A 23,240-nucleotide genomic window follows, 5' to 3' on the forward strand; every position below is an offset into this window, starting at 1 on the left:
CGTATCCCTAGCACTGGTGTGGACTTTGGGAGACCATTCCATATAGAGGAATACTCCCTGAGCCAAGACACACAGGGGTAGGCCTAGGCCCTATCCCAAAGGATACAATAGACTCTGATGACACCCTATGGAAGGCCTCACCATCCAGGGGAAGCAGAAAGGATATGTGATAGGTAGGGTTTTAGTTGGGAAGGGGGTTGGTAGGGGAGGAGGGGAGAGAGAGGGAACTGGGATTGTCATGTAAAACAATCTTGTTTCTAATTCAAATTAAAAAACATCTGCAAAAAAAGAGTTGCTATGGTCATGGTGTCTCTTCACAGCAACAGAAAGCCTAACTAAGACAACTGCCATCTATGAAACTCTCCCCAGGAAGATAAAGGAGATTTTCTCCTTTTCTGCCCTCAGATATCTGAGACTGCTAGCACTGGCAGACGGGCACATCTCCTCATTTCAGAGAATGCCTAGTGCCAACAATTGATCATTGTTGCTCCCTGCCATTTCAGCATATTGTTTATGCTGCTTCCAAGTTCTTATTTCAGAGAACCAAGGTTCCAAGGAACTAAAAATTCATCACTGTTACAGTAGTTCATTTCAAATGATTCTTAAATTAAATCCCAACTACCTGAAGAAAAAAAAAAAAAAAGAGCTGGCCCAGGACCTACATGATGTACACTGACATTCTATATAAAAGCTTGTTGACCTGAATGGGACTGACTTGCCATCAAGAGGCTAATAACCACAGCTTCTGATCAGCAGATGGCAGTGTTGGCGCCATGACCTTTACATGTGACCTGTTGAGTGCTGATGACAGAAACTGCTCTGCTGGGCTGATAATGACAAACTTCTTGAACCAGCTAAGAAATTAAAAGTAGAACTGCTGGTTGTTTGTTCATGGGCCTTTTCTAGTAGTCTACACCCACAGTTCAGCCCTGAGTGTGTTTACATTGCCAGCATCTTGTGAAAAGATGTCTAAATGGTTGCTACTTTGATCTGATCTTATTTTTGTTCATTTTAAAAATAACATTTTTCACTATTTTTGACAATTTCATACACTAATATTTTGATCATATTTGACCTCCTCCACCTTACTTCTCCAAGATTCACCCCTAAACTCTGCCTCCCAACTATGTCCTCTTTTTTGTAACAATCCACTGATTCCAATCAGTGCTGCCCTAACTCTGAGTGTGGGGCCATCTACTGGAGTGTGATCTATCTATCAGGGGCCACATTCTTAAAGAAACTGACTCTCTGTTCTCCAGAAGCTATCACCCACCAACAGCTGCCCAGCAAGGGGTGTGTTCTGACTCTTAATAGAAACTGTCCCTGGAAGAAACTGACCTCCCCCTTTTTTTTTCTCATTCATAGCACTTTCTCCATCCTTACTGGTATCCCCCAAAAGTTCACATACTAAAAGCTCAGTCCTCAGTGTGACAATGTTGAGAAGTAACAGAACTTTTAATAGACACTGTTGTGAAGTTACTCCCCACCCCCAAGTACATCCAAGAGAGAGGGGAACTCATTAAGACTCAGAAAATCAATGAAAGAAAAAAAAGGAAGTAAAAATCACAAGTCTTGGAAGTTTCTGAAAATTACAAGATTTACAAAGCCCTTATTCAAGGTAACCACTGCCAAAAAGGGACTGTGACAAGCTAAGTCGTCTGCAAGTCACGAAGGAAGTTCCAGGGATACAACTTATAAGAATCATCAACTCTGCTGGGGTGGGCTTTTCTGTGAGGTATCCATGCTGCTGTAACCGCTCACTCATACTCCTATAAGTACATTCAATAAATTTACTGGCTCACTAAACTCAATTCATATGGAAAAAGAAGTTTCTTTGGTATGTCATTGGTGCCCTCTGTGGCGAGTAAACAACTGTTCATGCCCCCATCCCTAGCCACCACCACAAAAGTCATACAACTCAGTGCAAGATAATTAGGTCATAGGTGCAATTACCAATAAAGGATTTAATGCTGATCTAATAGGATGGGTTAGTTCTTAGAGAGAGCTATTGTAAAAGAGCATGCCTAGGCCCTGAGTCTATTTATCTAGCTTCCTGTGTCACCATGAGTTGATACTCTGGCATAGGTTCCTACTGTGATGCTATCTACCATATTGTGATGTACAAGGGGCCCCCACCAGAAGCCAAATAGAACCAGCTGATCAGGCTCCCAAACTATGGGTTAAAATAGCATCTCTTTATAAATTATTCAGCCTCAAGGACTTTATTTTAGCTAGCAGATAACTAGTACAGAAGATGCATTTAACCTGCCACCAGCTCCCACAGCCAAATTTCACAGACAAATTAGTGAGGTGATAGATTATTTTTTTTTACCTGATTTCTAAGATATAATACAGCTCTTTCAGCTTTAAGAACTGTTATTTTATAAAACTCTCTCCCCAATTTCAGCTAAGATAGGCATGTTCAGAGTCCTATATCTATCTACAGACTTATTTCCTCGGTTCCAGAGATTGTCCCTTAACAAAGCAGATCACTGGCAGGCATGCCTGTTGCTCCCTCTCCATAGCCAGACTCTTTCCTCATAGATGACCAGTGTTTAATAAACAGGTACCGAAGAATTGTGAGTCAAGTTGACACTTGCAATTATATTATACAACTAAAATGAAAGTCTTCTCCATTTAAGAAACCTTTAATAAACAAAAGAACTCTAAAATAGAACTTTTTATGTCTGAACTATACATAGCTTTTGCTCTTCCTAGTGTAACATTTTATTTCGGTTTCGAGAAGAAAATTGTTACAAAAGAGAAATTACTTTAAATATAAACTCCTTAGCAAAAGGCTGAATGATAAAAAGAAAAAAAAAAGTTTTTACTTAAGTGGTAGCCTCCGGAGTGGAACAATTAAATGACACAATGGATATATTAAAACAATACTTATAACATGTACCAAGTTGTTAAGAACACACTGCTCAAGTTACAACAGAGTGTGTTTTTAGCAAATGTTTTCATTTCCCCCAAATAATTAAGTTCTTCGATCCATTTTCAAACAGCTTTCCTTCTACAGGAGATGGGGGAGGGGTTTATTTGAAAGCAGTATTAACCCAACAGAATAGATAACGCCCAGAGAAGGAGGAGAACACTCCATGCTATCTTCCTTTTCATAAGTTGCCCTCCAGCAGAGGTCAAAAGCAAGCTAGCTGATTCTAACAACTTGGAGACAGCAGTTCACAGGGCACTTGTTATTCAAACCTGATTCACGGGTCCTCTTTGCTCACTCCGAGCCCATTTACTGTAATAATATTTAAAGCATGACATCCCACAGAGACCTATATAAAGTCACAGTATGGGTAAAACAAGAACAAGTAAAAAAGTTAGCATTTTCATAAAAGTAATGTTTTTCAGTAATTTATAGGAATATCTGAGTTCTCTAAAGGCACAATTTAAGCTGATTATATGTATCGATATTCATAACTAAGAAGCAGATGTTAAGGAAGTGTAGGACTATGACCAAAGATGCCTAAAATACCATAAACCTGCTTTAAAAATCAAGATATTTTATTTTTAATCAATTATCTTTAGTATTAGGTATCTCTTCCTACATTCTCTCCTGTGCCCATTTAATTTTCCTGCTTCAACTCCTCCTTACCACTATATAAGACTATATTCTCTCTTTCCTTCCTTGGAAGGTGCCCCCACTCCCCAGCTAGTCCCTCACCAGCTAGCTAACCTATGTGGGCTTATATTCTAAATGAAATACATATATTTAAAGCTTAAAAACTAACATCTAAATATAAGAAAATATACAATGTTTATCTTTCTGGGTCTGGGCTACCTCTTTCAGGATAACTGCTATTAGCTCCATCCATTTACCTGCAAATCTTCTAATTTCAGTTTTCTTTTATGGAGTGATACTAGGTATACACAACCTAGGCTTCATCTCAGGTCTAGCTGACTAGTACAAAATGGACTCTGTTTTGTTGTTGTTTGAATTTTTTGTTTTGTTTCCTTTTTTGTCTTGGGCTTTTGTTTGTGTGTGTGCTTTTTTGCTTTGCTATTTTTGTTCTTAATTAAGAAAATGAACATGAAGTTGGGTAAGTAGGAGGGAAGGAGTTGGGGGAGGAAAAGAATATGATCAAAATATATTGCATGGAAAATTATAAAAGTTAATTTTTTAATTACCAAAATAATTTTAATCCTTTATATAAATTTGAATAGCTAAAGTTTGAGAATGTTTCCTCAGGAATCACAACTCACTTTACCAATCTAATTATGTAGCAGTCTGTAAAATATATTTAGATGTGTAGCACTCTAAGAAAGTTACAAAATTACTATATACTTTGATGGAATTTTTTAAAAATATTTTTTGGGTTAGTTAGGACAAAAGTCAAGATTATAGTTGCTATAGAAGCCACTTTCTGGATCCCCACTAAAAGTATCTACAGCCATTGTTCAAGTTCAGGTTCTCCAAGGAGCACCCTAAGAACTCTGACACCCCAAGAGACCAGTGCACCCACCACACTATGTGCAAGGACAATGCAAAGAGCTGCCTGCCCAAGATGACTCTTGGTTCTAGCTCCTGCCAACGGCTTGCACCTTACTTTGGGGCTCAGGGATCCTCAAGTGGAACTGAGCTGGTGAAGAGAAGAAAGGAGAAAGTGGAACAGCAGGTGACAGGTGGGGTGTAGCAGGATAAATGAGTAGTTACCGAGAACCTAGATATGGTCAAAGCCTACGGATACTTTGAACACGCACACTTGATTATGACCTGTTTTACACAGGAGAATACTAAAGGGTTGAAAATTGGTAACATTTGTCAAGGTTATGCTGCTGTTACGTGAGAATCCTGAGGTATCACATTACTATCCTGAAAATCTCTGCAGAGTTCTGCTAGCAAAAACTCATGACCCCAAAGAACATAGTTTTTTTTTTTTTCTTCAGTATGTGATTTGTGATATGTAGGCATATAAGACAGAACCCACTTAGAGTCACAGTCAATTATTTATATGAAACATAATTATATCCACACTTTCCCTTTCCAGGTTCATTATAATGACAGCCACTCTCTTTCTCCCTCTCCCTCTCCCTCCCTCCTTCTTCTCTTCCCCCTCTCTCTTTCTCTCTCCCTCCCTCCCTCCCTCTTCTTCCTGCCTGTTTCCATCCTCACATGATCCTTGAGAGTCTTTTATATTAGAAAGTAAGGGTCCTAGTAACCATGGAAATCTTAGGCACAAGTATCTCAGCATTGTGCTAATGAAGAGCATTTCAGCTTTTAGCCCACCATCAAACAGGTCTTGTTTAAAATCAGTGTCATTCTACCAAATGCCAGTTAAGAGCATCATGTGGGCAGTCAGTTCAATCACAGTAAACAATCTACAGAGACAGACGGAAATACTTAAACAGTTTCCTTAAAAATATCTGGAGCCTTTGAACATATTTTTGAAACTAGGTCAGTAGTTTAAATGCAAAAGATCAAAATCATCAAATAAGAACCAACTGTGAGAATTCTTGCTGCATATGAAGCTATATATTAAGTTTGACCTATTATATTGAGGTTTGTGGATTTTAAATTCTGATTCAACATTAATTGTAAAGTTTTTTTCTTCAAAACCAGAACACAACCCCGCCACCCTGACCTCTTGTGACCCCTACTCCTGCCCAAGGTCCCCATCACCCCAGGATCTCTCTGGGCCTGTGGCTGCATAGAGTGAACCTGCCTGCATAGAGTGGACCCACCCATACAGGAAGGACCTCCATGAGTCTGGAAATACCTTCCTTCCCCCTCTGCTGCCCCGACCTCTCCTGAGTGAGGAGACTACCAGGAGAGGCAAGACTTTGAAGTCTTGGCCCACACACATCACCGGGTGACAAGAAGAGACAGGGAGAGCCCATCGGTACTTGCTGGAAGAAGAGATGGGAAGAAGGCAGAATACGAACACACTCAACAGAAAGACCAATATGACACCACCAGAATCTAGGGACTCCACATCAGCAAGATCTGAAAAGCACAACACAGAGGAAGAAAAAGAGACAAACCTAAAAGTCTACTTTGTGAAGATGCTCGAGACCCTTGGAGAGGAAACAAGAAAATCTCTTAAAGAAATAGAAGAAAAAACAAAGAAAAATTCAAGAAATAAATAATTCTCTTAAAGAGTCTAAAGAAAAAACAACCAAACAAGTGAAGGAAGCACTGGAAACAGTTCAAGGCATGAAAGCTGAAATAGAAACAATAAAGAAAGCACATAATGAGGCAATGCGGAAAATACAAAGGCTGGATAAATTATCAGGATCTAAGGATGTGAGTATAACCAATAGAATACAAGAGATGGAAGAGAGAAACTCAGTTGTTGAAGACTCGCTAGAGGATATAGAGTCATCGACCAAAGAAAATTTCAAGTCCAACAAAACTCTAACACAAAATATCCAGGAAATATGGGACACCGTGAAAAGGCCAAACCTAAGAATAATAGGTATAGAAGAAGGTGAAGAAATACAGCTCAAAGGTACAGATAACATATTCAACAGAATCATAGAAGAAAACTTCCCAACCTACAGAAAAATATGCCTATGATAAGTACAAGAAGCTTACAGAACACCAAATAGACTGGACCACAAAAAAGAACTCTCCTTGCCACATAATAATCAAAACATCAAACTTACAGAATAAAGAGAAAATATTAAGAGAAGCAAAAGAAAAAGGTCAAGTAACATATAAAGGCAGACCTATCAGAATCACACCCGACTTCTCAATGGAAACTTTGAAAGCCAGAAGGTCCTGGATAGATGTCCTACAAACACTAAGGGAACATGGATGCGAACCCAGGCTACTGTACCCAGCAAAGCTTTCAATCACTATAGATGGAGAAAACAAGTTATTCCATGACAAAACCAGATTTAAACAATACATATTCATAAACTCAGCACTAAAGATAGTCCTAGAGGGAAAACTCCAACCCAACAAAGATAACTACACTCACAACAACATAGGTAATAGATAATCCAACTTTACCAAACAGGAAAAGAAACAGGAGGGCGAAATCCACACACAATGACATCACCAACAATAAATCCAAAACAAACAAGAACCAACAGTCAATGTACATTAATATCCCTCAATGTCAATGGTCTTAACCTGCCTATAAAAATATACAGGTTAACAGAATGGATACGAAGACAGAATCCATCCTTCTGCTGTATACAGCAAACACACCTCAACTTCAGAGTAAAGGATTGGGAAAAGATTTTCGAATCAAATGGACCCAAGAAACAAGCTGGTATAGCAATCCTAATATCGAACAAATTAGACTTTAAACTAAAATCAATCAAAAGAGATGAAGAAGGGCATTTCATACTCATCACAGGAAAAGTCCATCAAGATGAAGTCCTGAACATCCATGCCCCAAATACGAAGGCACCCACATTTGTAAAAGAAACATTACTAAAGCTCAAACCACACATAAAACCACATACACTTATAGTAGGAGACTCAACACCCCCTTTTCACCACTAGACAGGACCACCAGACAGAAACTTAACATAGAAACAAAGGATCTAACAGAAGTTATGGCCCAATTGGGATTAACAGACATCTATAGAACACTCCATCCAAACACAAAAGAATATACCTTCTCAGCGCCACATGGAACCTTCTCTAAAATTGACCACATACTTGGCAACATAGCAAACGTCCACAGATACAAAAAAAAAAATTGAAATAACCCCCTGTATCTTATCAGATCACCACGCTTTAAGATTAGAATTCAACAGCAATACAAATTGCAGAAAACCTACAAACTCATGGAAACTGAATAACACCCAATTGCACCATTCCTGGGTCAAGGAAGAAATAAAAAAAGAAATTAAAGTCTTCCTAGAATTTAATAAGAATGTAGACACAACATACCCAAACTTATGGGACACACTGAAAGCAGTGCTAAGAGGAAAGTTCATAGCACTAAGTGTCCACATGAAGAAACTGGAGAATAGTCACACTAGAGAATTAACAGAACAACTGAAAGCTTTAGAACAAAATGAAGCAAACTCACCAAGGAGTTATAGATGCCAGGAAATAATCAAACTGAGAGCTGAAACTAATAAAGTAGAAACTAGGAAAACATAACAAAGAATCAATGAAACAAAGAATTGGTTCTTTGAGAAGATCAACAAGATAGACAAACCTTTATCCAAACTAACCAAAAGGCAGAGTGAGAGCATGTTAATTAACAAAATCAGAAATGAAAGGGGGGATATAACAACAGACACTGAGGAAATCCAGAGAATCATCAAGTCATACTTTGAAAACCTGTACTACCCAAAATTTGAAAATCTAAAGGAAATGGACAATTTTTCTGGATAGATATCACTTACCAAAATTAAACCAAGAACAGATAAGCAGTTTAAATCGACCTATAACCCCTAATGAAATAGAAGCAGTCATCAAAAGCCTTACGACCAAAAAAGCCCAGGGCCAGATGGATTCACTGCAGAATTCTACCAGAGATTCAAACAAGAGCTAATACTCTTCAAATTGTTCCACACAATAGAAGCAGGAGGGACACTGCCAAACTCTTCTTACGAGGCTACAATTACTTTGATGCCCAAGCCACACAAGGATACTACTAAAAAAGAGAACTACAGACCAATATCCCTCCTGAACATTGATGCAAAAATACTCAACAAAATATTGGCGAATCGAATCCAAGAACACATCAGAGAAATCATCCACCATGATCAATTAGGCTTCATCCCAGGGATGCAAGGATGGTTCAACATACGAAAATCCATCAATGTAATCCACCATATAAACAAACTGAAAAAGAAAAACCACATGATCATCTCACTGGATGCTGAAAAAGTCTCTGACAAAATCCAGCGTCCCTTCATGATAAAGGGATGCTCTCTAGGCCTGGACACATGGGGGAGGGCCTAGGCCTGGACCAGGATCATGTTGTGGAATATGGGGAGCCCCTGTGGAGGGCCCTACCCTCCATGGGGGTCAGAGGGGGTGGGGGAGGGGGCTGAATATGGGTTGGGGGAGGGGGGAGAGGGAGAAGGGATTGACATGTGAAATTATAATTTTGTAAAATTAAATTAAAAAACAGAAAAAAATTTAATTAAAAAAAAAGAACACTAAAAAATAAAAAAGCTAGAAAACACAAAGCATCTGAAACTAGCACATAAGAATTGAATCCAGGCATTAATTCACCAGAAAGTTTTAGTTGGGGAACAGTGAATGTACAAATTAGCTGTGTGAGCAGATGTTAGACACTTGAGTCCTCTGGACTTCGGCTTCTCACATCTGTAAAAAATACTCAGATTTGGTGAGCGTTCAGATACTTTCAACCACCACAAAAGAAAGAGAGGTGACAGTGATCTGCTGTGTAAAGTAAAATTATCTGTGGAGAACTGCTTAGAGAAAGTGGATAAGATGTATTCTTCTCTCAAAACAGTAAAGTAACAAAATAAACACTTTACAACAAAGAAGAAAGCAGATACATTCCATCAGACAAAATTGCCTCCATCTACTTAGCATATTTAAGAAACTTACTTCTGGAACTATGACATTTTATCAGACAATTCAGCTGAACTTTACAAAATGAAATTTAAATTCACATTGAGCCACAATCTACTTTGAATGTCTTCCTAAAATATCTTACTGTATGACACTTAGGGACTGGTGAGTTATATCAACATAAAACATTGTAACTGGCACAACAGATGCAGTCTTCAGCTGCTGAGGTGATTGCACACAGCTCCGCAAGGACGGAGCAGAGAGGGGCTTCAATTCCAACCCTGAAGCTTGCAGATCAACCGTGACTATCCAGTTACATATGGAGCTTCTGTGTACCCACATATGATAGACCAAAGGAAGGCAAGTTCTTATCATCATTCTGTGACTTTTACACACCTGAACACCAATATTGAGTCAAAGAGAAGAATGGTAGAGAATGTCACATAAGAACCTATTCCTCACTGTGCTGTGCTGATCTGTTGATATATATGGGATCTGTTTACTTTCCAAATATATTCTTGGTTGAGATAGAATTATATCACTTTCTTCCCTCCTTTTATTCCTTCTAGCCCCTCCCACCTGCCCTTCCTCAACCCTTCCCCCTTCCAGCTTCAAGTTGGTAGTTTCTTTTTATTATTATTGCTATATGCATATATATGCATGTATGTACAATAATAGAAATAAATACAACTTGCTGAGTACACTTTGCTGTGTGTGCATGTGTGTACATGGAAGTTTCTCTAAAGAAGACCGAATGCTGAAACACAAAGCAAACCTTAACAAATACAGAAAAACTGAAACCATCCCATGTGTTCTATTTGACCATTATACAATAAAACTTAAAATCAACAGCAATAAATCTCTAGTAAGTGTTTGTAAGTGTATAAATTCATGAAGATTAAACAACTCATTATTGAATGGAATTATGGATGGGTTTTAAAAATATCAAGAAAGAAATCAACATATTCATAGAACTAAATGAAAACAAAATACAACAAAACCTCCGGGACACATTTAAAAGCAGTTATGAAAAGGAAATTTATAACTTGCAGTGACTACATTAAAAATCAGAAAAAAAACAATAAGTGACTTAATAAAGCAATTAAAAATATGGAAAAACAAGAACAAACCAAATTGAAACTTATTTGACAACAAGAAATAACAAAAAACAAAACAGGCATTAATGAAATAGAAATACAATAATACAAAGAATCAACAAATATAAGAGCTGGTTCTTTGAGAAGATAAACAAGATTGACAGACCCTTGATACTTGAACCAGTTAATCAAAAGAATGAGAGGATCCAAATTAACAGAATCATAATTGAGCAGAAAAACATTACAACAGACCCCAAAGAAATACAAAATACTATATAGAACTACTTTACAACCTGTACTCCATTACATTGAAAAATCTAAAAGAAATGATAAATTTCTTTATTCATGTAAACTACCAAGTTGAAGCAACAACTTAAATAGATCCATAACAAAAAAGATTGAAACTGGGAGGTGGGGGGGGGCTTCCAACAAAAACCACAACAAAAAAGTCCAGGCCCTGATGGATTCATAGTAGAAATCTAACAGATTTTCAAAGAAGATCTACAACAATCCTTAAACCATTTAAACAAACAAACAGAAGGAGCAGTTCCAAACTCCTACAAAATCAGCCATACTCTACTACCCAACCAGGTAAAGACATAACAAAAACAACAACAAAAATGAAAACTAAACACACACAATATCCCTGATGAACACAGATGAAAACATCCTCAACAAAATACTAACAAACCAAACACAAACACATATCAAGATCAGCCATCATGATCAAGATGGGTTTATTCGGGAATCCAGGCACAATAAATAATAATAATAATAAGTTAACTTAAAGATAAAAAAATAGGTGCAGAAAAGGTCTTTAACAAAATCCAATACGCCTTCATGATAAAAGTCTTAGAGAAAACAGGACCAGAGGGAACATCCATCAACATAATAAAGGTTATAAATGACGAACCCACAGCCATTACTATCTTCACTAGAGAAAAAAATCAAAGCATTTCCATTAAAACCAAGAATGAGACAGGACTGCCCACTATCCCCACTCCTTTTCAATACAGTGCTGGAAACACTACCCAGAGCAATAAAGCAAAAGAAGGAAATTAGAGGGATAAAAACAGGAAAAGAAGTCAACTATCCCTATTTTTAGATTATGATATGAGTTCTACCAGAAAACTTCTGGAAACAATCAACAATATCAATGCAGTGGCTGGGTTCAGAATCCATTTGTGAAAATCAGTGACATATTTACACACCAACAACAAACAGACTGAGAAAGAGATCATAGGCACACCCCCATTTACAATAGCATCAAAGACAATGAAATTTTATGGACAAACATAACCAAGGAGGTGAAAGACCTCTGCAAAGAAACTTCAAATCTCTGAAGAGAGAGATTGAGAAAGATACTAGAAAATGGAAAGACAGCCCACATTAACTGATTGGTAGAATTAATATTGTGAAAATATGTAGATGGATTTTTTGGGGGGGACTGCCTTCTTCCCTTTAATGGCAGAGACTTGTTATTAATTATGAAAGCTCAGACAATAGCTTAGGCATGTTTCTAACTAGCTCTTATAACTTAAATTAATCCATATCCTTTAATGTACATTATTTTATGTAGCTCGGTTACCATTACTCTGCATTGCCCATGCTGCTTCCTCTCCATCTGGATGCTGACTCTGCCTTTCCTCTTCCTAGGGTCCTCTGTGCCTGGAAATCCTGCCTAGCTACTGAACACAGCTTTTTATTAAACCAACTGAAGTGACACACTTCTCAGTGTACAAACTGATTATTACACAACCAAAATGACTGTCCTACAAAAACTAATTTACAGATTTAATACAATTCAAGCAAAATACCTATAGAGTTCTTTCTGAAAATAGGAACCCTCATTGAGAACTTCATGTGGAACCAGAAAACAGGATAGCCAAAGCAATCCTAAGCAATAAAGAATCATACTGGAAGTGACTGATACTTTAGATTTCAAGATGAATTACAGAGCTTTAGTAATACAAATTATATGGTACTGGCACAGAAATAGACATATAGGCCAGTGGAATAAAATAGATGAGCCAAACATGAGATATCTGACATTTTAAAAGAAACATACAGTGGGGAAAAAAAGACAGCATCTTCAACAAATGCTAGGAAAATTGAATGTCCAAGTGCAAAAGAATGAAATTAGACTCATATCTATCTCCTTGCACAAAAACTAGATCCAAGGGCATCAAAGACTCACTTTGAAACCTGAAACACTAAAATTGCTAGAAGAAAACTTCAGCAGGGTTAACAAGACATTGGTGTAGAAAGGACTTTCTGAACTAGACCATTTGTTAAGAAATGGTGGCGAATGATGGGTAACTGGAGCCTCAAAAACAAAACAAAACAAAACAAAAGGCTTCTGTACACTAGGGAAACAATTGAGTGAAGAGACCTACAGAATAGAAGAAAATCTTTGCCAGCTATACAACTGACAAAGGATTAACATCTAGAATATACAAAGAACTCAAAAACAGAGTCAAGGTAACATACAACCCAATTTAAAAAAATCAGCTAGGGCTCTAAACAGAGAGATCTCAAAAGGTGAAATAAGAATGGCTAAGAAATACCTCAAAAAGTGTTCATCATCTTTAGCAACTAGGAAAATGCAAATTAAAAAATGTTGAGATTCCACCTCACCTCAGTCAGAACGGCCAAGATAAAAACATGTGTTGCTGATGTAAGTAAGCAGCCTCACTCACTGCTGGTGGGAATGCACACTGCTGGTGTAGCCACTCTGGAAATCAGGTAAATCTACCATGGCCGAGCTATATCAGCCCATCGTATATGCCCAAAAATCTCAGCATCATATATCATAGACATTTGTTTAGCCATGCTCATTGCCACCCTAGTCACAATAGCTAGGAAATGAAAACAACCTAAATATGCCCGAAAGATGGATGGACAATGAAAAAGTGGTGCATATACACTACAGAATACTAGCTAGCTGTAAAGAAAACTGAAATTTGTTTGCTTTTGATTTACTTCAGATCTTTTCTAGAAGGTGGCTTCTGGGGCTCAAACTCAGGTCTGCAGAGCAAGCACTTCACTGAATGAGCCATTCCCCTGCCTAAGATACATTTTTGTCTCCTGGTCTGTCTTTAGTTACTGGGGAAACTGCTGCTATGTGACCTCCTTCCCTTGGATAAAATGTAAGAATTCTCTGGTGTGCAGAAAAATAGCTGAAACAGTTACCATAATTTAAAAAACTGGTATATTTCAACAAGGAAAGAACTCAGCAAAGTTTCAATGACAGGTAGGAGAGTTGTGTGTGGATATCTACCAGCATTCTAATTAGAACTCAGACATTAGAGTTTATTAGTAACCCACCATATCAATCTGAACATGTTTCTGCTTCCTCCTTCTTCTAGGGGTGGGTTTTGAGACAGGGTTTCTCTGTGGCTTTGGAGGGTGTTCTGGGACTAGCTCTTGTAGACCAGGCTGATCTCGAACTCACAAAAATCCACCTGCCTCTGCCTCTGCCTCTCAAGTGCTGGGATCAAAGGTGTGTGTCACCACTGCCCGGCACTCTGCTTCCTCATTTTATAGGGGGACAAACAGAGACCATTAGAGTGAGATGTACCCCAGATGATCATCCCAGCACTTTGCCTTTTACAGATAATGAAGCTGAAACTTGGAAGTCAAATATTTGTCCAAGAGGATCCTGTAAAGTAGGACAATAAAAACATTCTATTTCTACCTTTCTGTAGTTTTGTTTTTAAAGGGGAAATAAGATTATAAATTACAAAGACCCTATTAATTAGGTATCAGTAACACAAAGAAAAGCTCTTCTTAGTGTATCATGCAAATGGAATTAAATTTTCTTGTAATCAACACAATTCTAACAGATGAATACTATGAAAATATTCATGCATTGGTGGTGTTGCCATATTTCAAAATTACCCTAACAAAGATCTCTAAAATCTCTCTCCAAAATGCCCAGATATTCAAACTGACACATGCTTTTATGAAAATTAAAGCAAAATTCTCTAGAATAGAAGTAAACACAGAAATATGTGGTCAGACTTAAGAGAAAATGCAAATAACAAAAAAACTGGGGCTAAAAGTGAGCAGGAAAGCAGTCCCACCTGCTGTTTGAGTAATAAATTCCTACATTTTGGGAACCCATATTTGAGTCTGGTAAGTGGACTTGCCACCTACAAAGCCGTACAGAAAATGATGCATTATTATCATAAGCACCATGGAGTAAAATGCAGTGTCACACCCTTTCATTGTAACCTCTTTTAACACAAAGACACTGAGAAAGATTAAAGGTCACAGGTATTAGAAATAGGATAGAAATGTCAAAAACAAAGAAGAAAACAAGCTTGAGGACTGGGGGGTGATGAACACACAAAATAGCCCAATTCCCAAGTCACAGACTTAAGTATTTCAGAGCTTCCAAAACTACATCATTACTGCAGCACTACCCAAAGACGGCCAAGAAACCTAGATTGTAAAATTACGATGAAATAAGGTAATGGATGAGTTTCACACATCCCATTAAAAACCCATTAAATGAGCAGCTGTTCTTCCATTCGCAATTAAGGAAACTGTCATTACACTGAGCTGCTAAAAAAAAATAAATTTGCACCTGATGAGCAGGTAAATGTGGTAAGGTATCTAGACACTGCTCCTGCCTCAACAGGTATCTGGTGAGTTCATATTTATATAATATTATAGATCACATTAGTATGTATGCTAAAGCCATTGTGTTTAAATGGCTGAGTGTGAAATATGATTAACATGGAGTTTATCACTGAATCACAGCATAGGTCAAAATTCACACATACTGAGCACTGTTTTTGACCCTGGGGAGACAGCAATGTACAACACCTCTGAATTCTCTGCCCTATGAAGGGAGAACAGGAACACAAATCTGTAAGTAGACTAAGGGGAATCCTGGTGAAAGCCACCCCTAATTGCTAGCAATAAAAGTGGTAATATCATACTGATATGCAAGTATCACTAGGTCATTTTCAAACAAAAATTATCAAAGTCCAGTAAGATGTGTACCCCAATTTTTCCTTACTGATCAGCAGCTCCAGGGGTGCAAACAACAGACTGCGAGCCAGAGTCTGACAAGCAAGTCATGGTTGATAGGCACTACTACACTTCTGTGCTAGGGAGAAATGAACTAGAGAGAAGCTTCCAAGATGGCAGATGAGAAGCATCACTGATCCTCTGGTACTACTCTTCAGGACAGGCAACTGTGAGAAGGGGATGAAGCTTAGTTGTCATGAAAGACTTGAAGAAAGTCAGAAACTTTGCCTGGGAGAATAAAGGACAAGAAAAATAGTGTCCAAGCACTGAGCACAGGGTAGGATGGCATGGTCAAGACTCAAAGGAAAAGGAAGAGACTCGGGAAGCAGCAGCACTAGGGCAGGTCAGTACCATGCTGAAGCACAACCTACATGGACAGGGACTTGGATCTGAGCAGCATACTGCCTTGGGGAAGATCTCTCTTCTAACATATAACTGAGATACAGTGTCATGCCTTGAACTACTTTGGCTAGGGTGATTGGGGGTGTTTCTGAAACAAAATTGCTGAGAGCTCCATGACATGCATTCATTTGGAATCATCAACTTGGCTGCTACAGGAAGAGGGATGGACTCTGAGCACTGTTAAATGGGAGCTTACTTTTTGTAATACTGAGGGAAGTGGGTAGAGTAGATGTAGCTCTGTGGTATTTCCTCATGATCCCTCTGGCAAGCATTTTAGAAATCACCAGACCTAAATGTGCTACAGTGAAAGCTGAGCTCTAGAACTGTGGAGATAAAAATAGAGCAAAATGCTGCTTGTGGAAATCGTGCATCCCACCCCAGCTGTACTGATGAGTAGGGCAGACGGTAGATAACTCTGCCAACAAATTACTTCATTACTAGACTGCATAGGCAGAGGACATAGGTTGAGAATTTTCACCTTTGTCTGCATAACAGCATAATAACAATCCTCAAGGGAAAGGAAATTTATATTTTGATTATTAAAACTGGTTTGGTGACACCTGTCTAGTTTTACACACACACACACACACACACACACACACACACACACACACACACACACACCCTACAGAAAGAATTGATATAAAAATCTAATGGCTTATTAATTAAGCTTCTTGTTGAAATTATGGTTGAAAATATCCCAAAGCTAGAGGAAACAAAAATGGGCACCCAAATACAGAAAGCATTTAAAACTCCAAATAGACATTACCAGACAATTATTTTTCTACAACATATCTAAAATACAAAGCAAAGAAAGAATACTAAAGTTATGAGGGGAAAAAAAGGCAACTAATTTACATCAGATCTGTCATCAGCAATCCTAAAAGCAGAGAGAGAGAGAGAGAGAGAGAGAGAGAGAGAGAGAGAGAGAGAGATATATTCCAAGTATTAAAAGTATATAGCTGTCAACCAAGATTGCAAAATTGGCAAGTTAAGTTTGTGGATATTTCAAGGCAAAGGCAAAGCAGTTCACAACAACTAAGCCAGTACTGTAAAGAAACTTAAAAGGAATCTTAAAATGCATATAGCAAGAAAATAAAGTTTCACATGTGACAACACAGGACAGAATCCAATGAAAGCAAAAGATGAACAGAGGAGAATGGAGAAGGAACCAGCGATGTCCAAAAAAGCAAACCAGCAGATATCCTACAGTACAACTAGGGAAGAAAACTAACAATTAGCAACCAACCACAACAATAAACAACAAAATCAGAAACAGGAAACCCTTTGAAACTGTAACTTCAATGTAAAGGCCCTTAACTCAGCAACTGAAAGAGACATCTCAGCAGGTAAAGCAGTTGCCATATGCCATACAAGCATGAGGATTGAGCATACAACTGGAGTTCAGACTCCAAGAATCTATGTAAATACCAGGCAGGCATGGCAGCCCAGGCCTCAAGTGGCAGTGATAAGAGACCAGGAGCAAGCTTCTTACCTAAAGTAGTTCAACATTTAAACTTCAAGTTCAGCAAGACCATTTCTCAATATAGAAAGTGGACATCCAAAGGCAATTTCTGGCCTCCACATGTACTCATGTGCACATATCCCCCCACACACATGTTTTGGGATTTTTTTTTAAGACACAGACTATTGGAGTGAATTAAAAAAAAAAAGACAAAACAATACTCCAAAACTCAACCATCTGCTGCCTGCATGAAACACACATAGCTAAGAAACACAAGCAGGCACTGTGAGGCAAAGGTCAGAAAGTAATTTACTGAGCTAATGGAAGAAGCTGCTAACAAGCTGGCAGAGCAGTTCTCCTCCTACCTGACAAAACAGATTTCAAAACAAAACTAACCAGAAATGACACGAAGGCCTAAACATTGATAGAAGGAACTATCCAGGGGGGCAGAGGAGGGGCACATAACTATTATAATCAATGCACCAAATCTTGGGACTGCCAATTTTATGAAAAGGCATAAAGACTTCTTAGGCTCAGAGTTAGGGAATTCTGCAGAAGAGGAGGCTGAAAGATTCTAAGACTCAGAGAGGACGGAGGGCATCAGGGGTTCAAGGCTCTCTGAATCAACTAAGCAAAGCACTCATGAGTTCAGAGACTGAAGCAGCAAGCACAGGGTGTGCATGGGTCTGCGGCAGGTCCACTGTATAGATATGACGGATATCAGCTTAGTATTCTTATGGGACCCCTGACTATGAGAACAAGTGGGTCTTTGTGCCTGTTCCTGGGACTCTTTTCCTTCTGCTGGGTTGCCACATCCAAACTTTGGTATGAAAATTTTTGCTTCAGCTTATATTTTGTCATGTTTGCTTGTTTTCTTTTAGAAGCTTGTTCTTTCCCAATGAGAGTCAGAAAGGGAGTAGATCTGGAGAGAAAGGGAAGTGGGGAGGAATCTCTACTGGGATGAGTAGAGAAAGGGGAGACTATAACCTATTTCCAGTTAATAAAAAAAAAATGACCGTATAGGTTCTAACACAATAATAATAGGATACCTCAACATTCCACACTAGATAGATATTACACTTGATCTTAGCCAAAAGGCTGAGAAGCGATGGAGATAGATATTACAAATAAAAGTCAGGAAAGAAACCTCAGAGCTAGATTTTTTTCATGGACCAACAAGACTAAACAGAAATCTACAGAGCATTACACTAGGCAGTATTCCACCAGACAGATAAGAAAGACACATTCTTCTTAGCAGTGGGAACCTATTCTAACATTGACCATATTTCAAAGCACCAAGCAAGTTTTAATAAGTAAAATTAAATATAAATAATTTCCTGTATTCTATCATACTACAGTGGAATAAAACTAGAAATCAATAACAAGACTAGCCTCAGAAAATACATAAATATTTAGAGAGTGAACAATAACACTTGAACAAATAATGGGTGATTGGTGAAGTCGAGAAGGTAAACTTTAAATCTCTAGAGTCCAAATGAAAATGAGCACACAGCCCATCAGCACAAATGGGACACAATCAAGACAGTGCTTCAAGTGAAGTCTATGACACTAGGGTTCACACTAAAAACCGGGTGGGCGGTGGACAGATGATTCAGAGTTAAGAGCACTGGCTGCTCTTCCAGAGGTCCCAAGTTCAACTTGCAGAACCCTCATGGTGGCTCACAACCATGTATAACTCCAGTTCCAGGGATTCAACACCTTCTTCCAGTCTCTGCAGGCACCACGCATTCAAGTAGTACATACGCATACATACAAGCAAAATACTCAGATGCAAAGCATGAAATTAAATTGAAATTGAAAAAAAACCTCAGAAATATCTCAATTGAATAATTTTATAGTGCCCCTAAAAGCCCTGGAAAAGTATGGAGCCGAACATAAACGCAGCAGACAGCCAGAGGGAAAACACAGGACAAAAGTTGAGAAAGAAAGGCTAAGAAAATGATATACAGAACTCAGCAGACAAACAATTCTTTAGAAAGACAAGATCAAATGAATAAATAAGAAAAAGATGAAAGGGGAGTTGTTACAACAGACTGCAACCAAATCATGTGACATTTGGGGGCTACTATGAAAATTATACTTCAACAAACCAGAAAATCTAGAAGAAATGGCTAAATTTCTAAATACCCATGACCCTCAGAACTAAAGCTAAAGAAGCCCATAAAAGCAGTAAGATTGAGGCGGTAATTAAATGTCTCTCTAAAAAGAAAAGTGCTGGACCAGATGATAGGTTTACTGCCAAGTTTTACCAAACTTTTAAAGAGCTAATACCAACACTTCTCAATTGTTCTATGAAACAGCAACGAACACTGTCAAAAATATGCCCAAACTCTAATGGGGGATGTCCTTCTGTATGCTATGAATATATGTTTCTCTTATTGGTTGGTGAATAAATGCCTATTGGTCAGTAGCCAGGTAGGAAATATAGGGGGGGCTACCAGACTAGGAAAGCAGAGAAGAGGAACACAGAGAGTGAGTCAAGAGAGAGACACCATGTAGCTTCGGAAGGAGTAACATACTGGAGCATTATGGGTAAGCCACAGCCTCGTGGCAATATATAGTTTAATAGAAATGGGTTAACAACTAAAGAGAGCTAGCCAATAAGAAGCCTGAGCTATCAGCCAAAAAGTTTATAATTAATATAAGCCTCTGTGTGTTTATTTGGGACTAAACTCTATAGTACTAGGCAGGACAGAAACCTCAGTCTACAAAACTCTCTGAATCCAGTACGATTCTGATACTAAAACTTGACAAAGGCACCCCGAAAAATAAAAGTACAGACCAATCCTCTAATGATAACAAATGCTAAAATACAAACTAAATTCAAACATCAATATCAAGTTAACTTCATCTAAATGCCAAGAATGCAAGGTTAGTTCAACATATGTAAATCAATAAATGTAATATACCACATTAACAGATTTAAAACAGAAATCAAATAATCATCTCAATGGGTACAGAAAGGCATTTGACAAAGACAACATGACTTTTTAATAAAAGTCCTGAAAACTAGGAATAGATGGAACACAACACAATAAAGACTATACATAAGCCTATAGCCATTATGCTAAAGGAGGAAAAATGAAGATCATTTCCACTTAAATCTGGTATGAGATGGGTGGCTGCTCTTCCCACTCTTATTGCTCAAAGTCTTAGGTAGAGCAACAAGACAAGTGAAATACCTAAAAGGTTTGAGACTGGAAAGGAATAAGAAAATTACCCCTATTCCAGGAAACTATGATTCTTAAAGACTATTTGGATTCCACCAAAACAAATAAACAAAACAACCCACTGGATCTGATGAACACTTTCAGTGAAGTAGCAGGAAATAAAGTCACATACCAATAATTAACTTGCTGATAAAGAAACTAGGACAATTGTATTCACAGTAGCCCTAAACTTAAAAGAAACATAGGAATAAACCTAACCAAAAAGAAGAAAGACCTAATAAGGAAAACTAAGAAAATGAAAAAAATAAACTGAACAAGACCTTAGGCCTTCCCTGTTTCTGAACTGGACGAATTAATATTGTGAAAATGGCTATGCTACCAAAAGCAATTTACAGTCTCAATGCAATTCCCATCAAAACTGCAATGACATTCCTCACAAAAAAAAAAAAAACTAAAATTAATATGGAAATAAAAAAACATGATAGCTGAAGCAATTCCAAACAGCAAATATAGTCAGAGGTATTACATTGCCAAACATCAGATTATAGTATAGAGTCATAATGATGAAGACAGCATGGTACTGGGCACAAGATCAGACATGTACAACAATGGAACACACAAACAAACAAAAACCCAAGGGCTGTATTCTACTTGTGTCCCAAGAATTTGACTGAGGCCAAATAAGGGACTAATTTGTTTGTCAGAGGATATTTGAGGGTAGGGTCACATTTAGGCTGTGATGCAGTTGCCACTCATTGCTTTTGCCAAGTTCTACAGTCGGCATGGGGGAAGTTGGAGCAGAAAGACAGTTTAAAAACATGCAATTTGTCAGAGAAGAAGAGCACAAGAAAGTGAGGTTGCACTCAAGCAGGACTCAGGAACAGAAGCTGCAATTATTAGAAACTGGTCCATTAAAGAGAAGCCCCTGTTGGGTCATAATGGCCTTGCTGACAAACTGACACCCACCAGAGACTCTCATTTGGAAATGCAAATGTATTTGAAAGGAGAAAACCTGACCTAAGTTCAAGGAGTTCCAACTGAAAAAGAACAACTGCCCAGGAAAGTGATCTTGCAGGTTCAGGCCTACATGGAACTGCAGGATTTGGTATTTCCTCTGCCGATTTTGCTTAAGTCTAATGCAGTGGTTCTCAACGGGGAGGGGGTGGGGAATCAAATGACCCTTTCACAGGGGTGGCCTAAGATCATTGACAAACACAGATATTTACTATTTGTAACAGTAGCAAATTACAGTTATGAAACAGCAATGAAAACAATTTTATGGTTGGGCATCAGCACTACATGAGGAACTGTTGCAGTATTGGGAAGGTTGAGAATCACTGCTCTAATGATTCTTTCTTATGCTCTATTCCTTCCTTTTGGAATGGGAATGTTTATTCTGTGCCACACAAAGTGGAACTGTATAACTCTTTGTTTTTGTTATTGTTGTTGTTTAATTGCTCAGGCGCTCACAGTTAAAGCATTACCTGAGCCTCTGAAAAAACTATTTTTTAAAGGCATATTTTATTGGAAGGTGCAAGTGTGTGTGTGTGTGTGTGTGTGTGTGTGTGTGTGTGTGTGTGTGTGTGTGCCTGCGTGCACATGTGCCAGTGTGTACATCAGTGCAATACCTGCAATTCCCTTGAGTTGGAGTTACAGGAGGCTGTGAGCCATCTGACTTGGGTGCATGGAACCAAACTCAGATCTACTGTAAGAGTAATATGTGGTTCTAATTTCTAAGCCATCTCTCTAGCCCCTGTACTTATATTTTTAAATAATGTTGGAACATCTAAAGACTATGGGGGCTTTTGAAGCTAGACTGAATGCATTGTGCACTGTGAATCTATGGGGACAAATTGCTTTAAAGTGACCTTAGGAGTCAGGTTGACAAAGGTAGATTTGTGGTGATAGATACTGTTTGTCAGTTTGACAGGGTCTAGATCATGTATGATAAAGCCTCCTGGCATAACTGCAGGGATTATTTAGATTAGATTAGTTGAGTTGGGAAAACCCATGCTAACCACTAACGAGAAAGGTGAAACAGAGATGAGAGGCAGCATTCATCACTCCCCACCTCCTGCCTGGATTCACTGTGACCAGACACCGGAAGCTTCTGCTACCATGACTTCCCTGCCACCATGAACGGTACCTTTGAATTGTGAGCCAAAATAAAAATAGGATCCTTTACATTGCTTTTACCAGGATATTTTATCACAGCAACAAGAAAAGTAACTAATTTGAAATGGACAAACAAGCAAAGCTACTTACAATTAATGTGTCCTGGCAAAGGGCCAAAGCTGAATAAGTTTCTAGATGTGCAGCACTAGAAGGCAATAAGAGAAGGAAATTGTCCCACCTTTCCAGTGGAAAAGCCACAATCTACGAAGCTTCTTTGTCAGGCATGGCAAGTGGTAAGGGGGCCCACAGTGGCCATGGCAGAATGAAGGGAACTCTACAGCATCCACTGTGCTGTGGAGAAGGGCACAGGGCAGAAGACACCTGCTACTGCTACTGAAACACACACACACACACACACACACACACACACACACACACACACACACAAAATATGGAACCCATAT

General features: G+C 38.4%; 1 protein-coding gene and 1 pseudogene across 1 annotated transcript in view; both read right to left on the reverse strand.

The window, feature by feature from the left end:
* Positions 1–23,240, reverse strand: part of LOC100760955 (iron-sulfur protein NUBPL) — a 189,904-nt gene that overhangs the window by 45,438 nt on the left and 121,226 nt on the right. The window lies entirely within an intron of this gene.
* LOC113831976 lies at positions 18,411–18,580 on the reverse strand (annotated as a pseudogene).

This window comes from Cricetulus griseus, chromosome 5, assembly GCF_003668045.3.
Source record: "Cricetulus griseus strain 17A/GY chromosome 5, alternate assembly CriGri-PICRH-1.0, whole genome shotgun sequence".
In the NCBI taxonomy this organism is placed as follows: Eukaryota; Metazoa; Chordata; class Mammalia; order Rodentia; family Cricetidae; genus Cricetulus; species Cricetulus griseus.